We start from the raw sequence: 6,132 nt of genomic DNA on the forward strand, positions 1-6,132 counted from the left end.
TAAGTATTATATATAATATATGTATTATATATAATATATATAATATTATATATTATATATATTATATATTATATATAATATATAATATATATATAATACATATATGTTTTTGATGACTTGATGACATATATATATATATATGTTTTTGATGACTTACTGAAAGTTACACATATCATATTATTTCACCCTAACTACTTCAGCCTGTATCCCAAAAAGAATCAGGATTTTCTCTTATATATCCACTGTATGATAATCAAGCTCCCCTCATTTGATATTAGTACAACAATATACAGTATACAATACATTGTATACAATTGTATACAATATACAATATACAATACACAATATACAATATAATTAGTACAACAATATAATCTAATATACAGTCTATATTAGCTTCCTATTACTGCTGTAACAAATGACCAAGAAGATGGTGGCTTTAACTCTATTACAAAGCTATCACCACCATCAAGACAGCATGGTACCGGCATAAAAACAGACATGTAGATCCATGGAACAGAATAGAGAACCCAGAAATGGACCCTCAACTCTATGGTCAACTAATCTTCGACAAAGCAGGAAAGAATACCCAGTGGAAAAAAGACAGTCTCGGGCACCTGGTTGGCTCAGTGGGTTAAGCCTCTGCCTTCAGCTCGGGTCATGATTTCAGGGTCCTGGGATCAAGCCCTGCATCGGGCTCTCTGCTCAGCGGGGAGCCTGCTTCCCTCTCTCTCTCTGCCTGTCTCTGCCTAGTTGTGATCTCTCTCTGTCAAATAAATACATAAAATCTTAAAAAAAAAAAAAGACAGTCTCTTCAACAAATGGTGTTGGGACACTTGGACAGCCACATGCAGAAGAACGAAACTGGACCATTTCCTTACACCACACACAAAATAGACTCAAAATGGATGAAAGACTTCAATGTGAGACAGAAATCCATCAAGACCCTTGAGGAGAACACAGGCAGCAACCTCTTCGACCTTAGCCACAGAAACTTCTTCCTAGAAACATCACCAAAGGCAAGGGAACCCAGGGCAAAAATGATCTATGGGGACTTCACCAAAAGTTTTTGCAGAGCTAAGGAACAGTCAACAAAACCAAAAGACAACTGACAGAATGGAAGAAGATATTTGCAAATGACATATCAGATAAAGGGCTAGTATCTAAAATCTATAAGGAACTTATCAAAGTCAACACCCAAAGAACAAACAATCCAATCAAGAAATGGGCAGAAGACATGAACAGACATTTCTGCAAAGAAGACATCCAGATGGCCAATAGACACATGAAAAAGTGCTCAACGTCACTCGGTATCAGGGAAATACAAATCAAACCACAGTAAGATACCACCTCACACCAGTCAGAATGGCTAAAATTAACCAGTCAGGAAATGACAGATGTTGGAGAGGATGTGGAGAAAGGGGAGCCCTCCTACACTGTTGGTGGGAATGCAAACTGGTGCAGCCACTCTGGAAAACAGTATGCAGGTTCCTCAAAAAGTTGAAAATAGGGCTACCCTGTGACCCAGCAATCACACTACTGAGTATTAACCCTAACGATACAAATGTAGTGATCCGAAGGGGCACGTGCACCCCAGTGTTTATAGCAGCAATGTCCACAATAGCCAAACTGTGGAAAGAGCCTAGATGTCCATCAACAGGAGGAGATGTGGTATATATATAAAATGGAATATTACGCAGGCATCAAAACCCACAAAATCTTGCCATTTGCAACGACGTGGTGGAACTAGAGGGTATTATGCTAAACGAAATCAGTCAATCAGAGAAAGACAATTATTATATGATCTCACTGATATGAGGAAGGGAGGGAAAGGAGGGAAGGGAGGAAAAAATGAAACAAGACAAAACCAGAGAGGGAGACAAACCAAAAGAGACTCTTAATCTCAGGAAACAAATGGAGGGTTGCTGGAGGGGAGAGGGGGTGGTAGGGATGGGATGGCTGGGTTATGGGCATTGGGGAGGGTATGTGCTATGGTGAGAGCTGTGAGTTGTGTAAGACTGATGAATCACAGACTTGTACCCCTGAAACAAATAATACATTATATGTTAATTAAAAAACAAACAAACAAACAAAAGGTAGTGTCAAGCAACTGACATTTATTATCATACAGTTCTGGAGGTCAGAAGTCCAACATAGGTGTTACTGGGCTATAATATAGACATTGGCGGGGCCACATTCCTTTCTGGAGGTCTGGGGTTGGATCAATTTTCTTGCCTTCTCCAGTTTCGGGTCAGCCCATCCTCCTTGACTTGTGGTCTCTTGGTGCTCAGCAGGGAGTCAGCTTAAGGATTCTGCCCTTCCCTCTCCCTCTGCCTCCCGCTGTCTCTCTCCCCAATTGTAAGCACACTCTCTCTCCCTCTCTTTCTCAAATAAATACATAAATCTTAAAAAAAAAAAAAAAGGAATACCCTAACATTGACACCACTGGATACCAGAAGTAGGAAAAAAGTATGGACTGGAAAAGGCACCTGAAGAAATAATGGTCCCAGAAGCTGAGGGAACCCCGAGCATGATAAGCAATCACAGTAAGACACATACAAACTTCTGGAAACTAAAGACAAGAGAGAGAAAAAAAAAACACCTTGAAAAACAGCCAGAGAAACAACCCATTGCATATTAAGGAACACTGATTAAAGTGATGGTAGGTTTTGTGCCTGACAGCATGGAAGCCAGAAGGAAGTGGCAGGGTTTTCAAGCTGACTATAAATCCTGATCTGGCAAAATGATCTTCAGGAGGAAAGGGGAAAAATATGAGAATTTGTTGCCAGCTGACCTACTATTAAGGAATAGCCAAGGGAAAAGATGTCCAATTAATTCATCCTTCTCTGTGGCTTATGTTTGGTGTCATAGCTAAAGGCTAACCAAATTTACATTGTTTTGAAGTCAACTCTACCCCCAACATGGGGCTAGAACTCATGGCCCCGAGATCAAGAGTCACAGGCTCCACCCCCAAGCCAGACAGGTGCCCATAACCAAACTTACAATAATTGAAAGCAGAGTCAGTTCTCTGAAAATAGGAATCAAACTAGAAATCAGTAATAGAAAGACAAGAAATCTCCAAAATATTTGGAAAGCAAGCTATATATTTGTAAATAGTCTATGAGTCAACAAGGACATATCAAGGGAAATAGAAAAATACAGAGATTTTTAAAAGACTTTTTAGTTTTTTATTTGGTAGGGGAATCACTGAGGGAGAGGGAGAAGCAGGCTCCCCGGTGAGCAGGGAGCCCAACACAGGGCTTGATCCCAGGACCCTGGGATCATGACCTGAGCCGAAGGTAGATGCTTAACTGACTGAGCCACCCAGGTGCCCCTACAAAATACACAAAATAAAATAAAAACACACACACAAAAATTTCCACCATTTTGGGATGCCACTTATGCTGTACTGAGAGGGGAATTTGTAGTATGAAATGCTTACATTATAAAGGAGGAAATATCTCAAATCAATAATCAGAGTTCCTACAACAAGAACTAGAAAAATAAGAGCAAAGTGAACCCAACTAAAAGCAGAAGGAAAGAAATAGTAAAGATAAGAGCACCCAGGTGACCCTCATGTTGGCCACTGTGAGTGGACACAATGGACCTGAGCCCCACGGAAGGGCAGGGCTGGGTCTGTAGCATTAGAGTTGGTTCTGTGGATGGGATGTGGATGGGAAAGAGGAAGATGAGGGTGGCTGTGAGAGCCCTAGTCTTTTCTCTTCCTCTGAGGGGTTGCAAGGAGATGCGGGAACCCTCAGATGTTGGATTCTACCCTGGGAGATCTTCAGGCCCCTTTGTCCCTTGGGTGGAATGTTTGCTCTGCTGGGAAGGGCAAGCAGATGGCAAAGGACCTTGAAATCAGACACAGGGCTCAGCCAAGGGCAGCTGGGAGAACAGCCCAGGGTTCTGCTCGGCCCTGCTGCCTGGCGGGGGGCTCAGCTGGCTTGGGAAACAGGACGCTGTGCTCAGGGATGCTCCAAGCTGGCTGATGGGTGTGTTTCCAAGGTCATGCACCAAGGGTCCGAAGACGCCCGTGAAACATTCCTTCTTTATTGTAGACAAAAGAGGGGCCTGGCCCTGAGGGGCTAGGAGGTTCCCCCCGGAGGCTGGAGCTGACTCCCAGCCTCCCAGAGGCCACCCTCTGGGGGGCAGCAATCAGCCAAGCAGGGAGCTGAAATGGATGTGCCAACAAGTAACAGCTGGACATGTGCAAAGGGTTTACGATAGAGCAGAATCGGATAGTCCCTGTAATAGCATTCGGCCTCGCATCCTTCTGTAGAATACAAATGGGCAGCCTCTCCAGCAGTCCTTCATGGTCTCCTCCCAGCTCAGCTCCTGGGAGGAGCTTGGCTGGGACACTGTCTATGGTGCTGATACCAAGGGCTTGGGAGTCTTGATCTAGTTCTGTCCCACACTTTCCATTCATGATAAGGAGCGTTACAAAAAAGGAAGGGGTGGAGAGGGCTGCAGGGAGTGTGCACTGGCCTCTGTCTCCATCGCTCAGGGCAGTGAGGGTGCTGTAGAAATCACTGCAGGAAGTGGCTCCACGTTCAAAGGACCAAGTCCAGGCTGCCCCCAGCAGTTGGTAGTGAAGGAAGGTGATGAACCTGACCCTGGGTCCATGTTCCTGAATATCCTCAGGGCATAGAGCTGATTCTCTGACACAGGCTGTGGCTCCTGACCCCACCTAGAGTCCTGGGTCTCAGCGGCCTCCAGGCCCTTGGGAAACTAAGAAGCCATTTCTGCTTTGTGGTTGATCTGGCAGTAAATGTTTGTATCTGGGTGTCGTAATTCCTGTAAAAGAAGAAGAGGCCTCTGAGGCCCTGTCACCTTCATAGAACACATCTGGGTGACTTCAAGGTTTTTGGTCAACCTGGGCTGCTCTATGGGAGCCTATTTCCTCCCAGTATCCCCTGTTCCTCTCTGCTCTGCTGTTTCCTGAACCTCAAAGCACAGCCAGGGGCAGGCTGGGGCAGATCCTCAGCCCCCGTGGGTTTCGGGGACCAGAACATTCACTCCGCACACTCACCTGGTAGACAGGAATGGCTGTCGTGGGGCCGGGCAGGGAGTCCTAAACAGGAGAGAATAGGTGTTGGCAGACAGAGAGGGAGGGTCATTTCTCTATGGGAGTGACCAGTTCTGTCTCCTGAGCAGCCTTCTCCAAGCCTGTTGGCCCACACCCCAGTCCCAGACCACAGCCCACTGCCCCTTCTGCCCCATTCCTGTTAGCCCAGGACCCCTGGATGATGCCCCAAGTGCCCACCCTGCCCCTGGCTGGACTCCAGTGTTCCCACTGGCCAGCTCAAGGGAGCAGGGACAACTCAGGACATGGTAGGAGAATGGCCCTGGCCCAGAAGAGGGTCCAAGCCTGGCCAAGAACAAGTAGCTTTGTCCTGGCTACCCTGGGAGAAGCAAGGTCCGCTCTGTGCTGCTGAATTGGTTGGATGCCCTGCCTTGAACCTACATAGCCTGGATCCCAGTGGAAAGAGTGATGGAGGGGGTGGGCTTACCTGGGATTTGGAGCTGCTGGTTGGACCATGCCCTGGGAACAGACACAGGAGTTAGCACCAGAGCTGTGAAGAAATTTGGGCTCACCCTTCCCAGAGTGGACAGGTCTGCAACTCTCAGACAACCAGGGAAGAAGGAGCACCACCCAGGGAGAGACCATTTTAGGGTCTGGTGAGGGCCAGGTATTGACCTATGATCCAAGCTCCACAGGCCAGGGAGTACAGCCAGCTGAGATGCCCAGGGTTAAAGCCCTAGAGAAAGGTCCAGAGTCTCCAGGGGAATGACTGGTAGGAGTGGACACTGGGGCAGGACCATGGGGCTCCCAGTCCCGCCTGGGGGGAAGAGATACTCACGGGGGGTGGATGCTGGGCAGCAGAGCTCTCTAAGGTCACGCCAGCCACTGGCCCTAGGAAAGATCAGGCTTAAGTGTGAGGGCTGCAGGGAGAGGTCACAGCCTTGGTGTCAGAGCAGGGGACAAGCAGGACCCTGATTCCAGGCAGGGGTTAGAGAACCCCTCTCTCCACCAGTGCTGTTTAGCAGAGGACAGGCCCAAGAGAGGGGATAAGGAAAGGCCTTTGGAGCCCAGAGGGGAAGACCCTCAGGCTGATGGGTGACTAGGAG

The sequence above is a fragment of the Martes martes genome (genome assembly GCF_963455335.1).
Source record: "Martes martes genome assembly, chromosome: 17".
Taxonomy (NCBI): Eukaryota; Metazoa; Chordata; class Mammalia; order Carnivora; family Mustelidae; genus Martes; species Martes martes.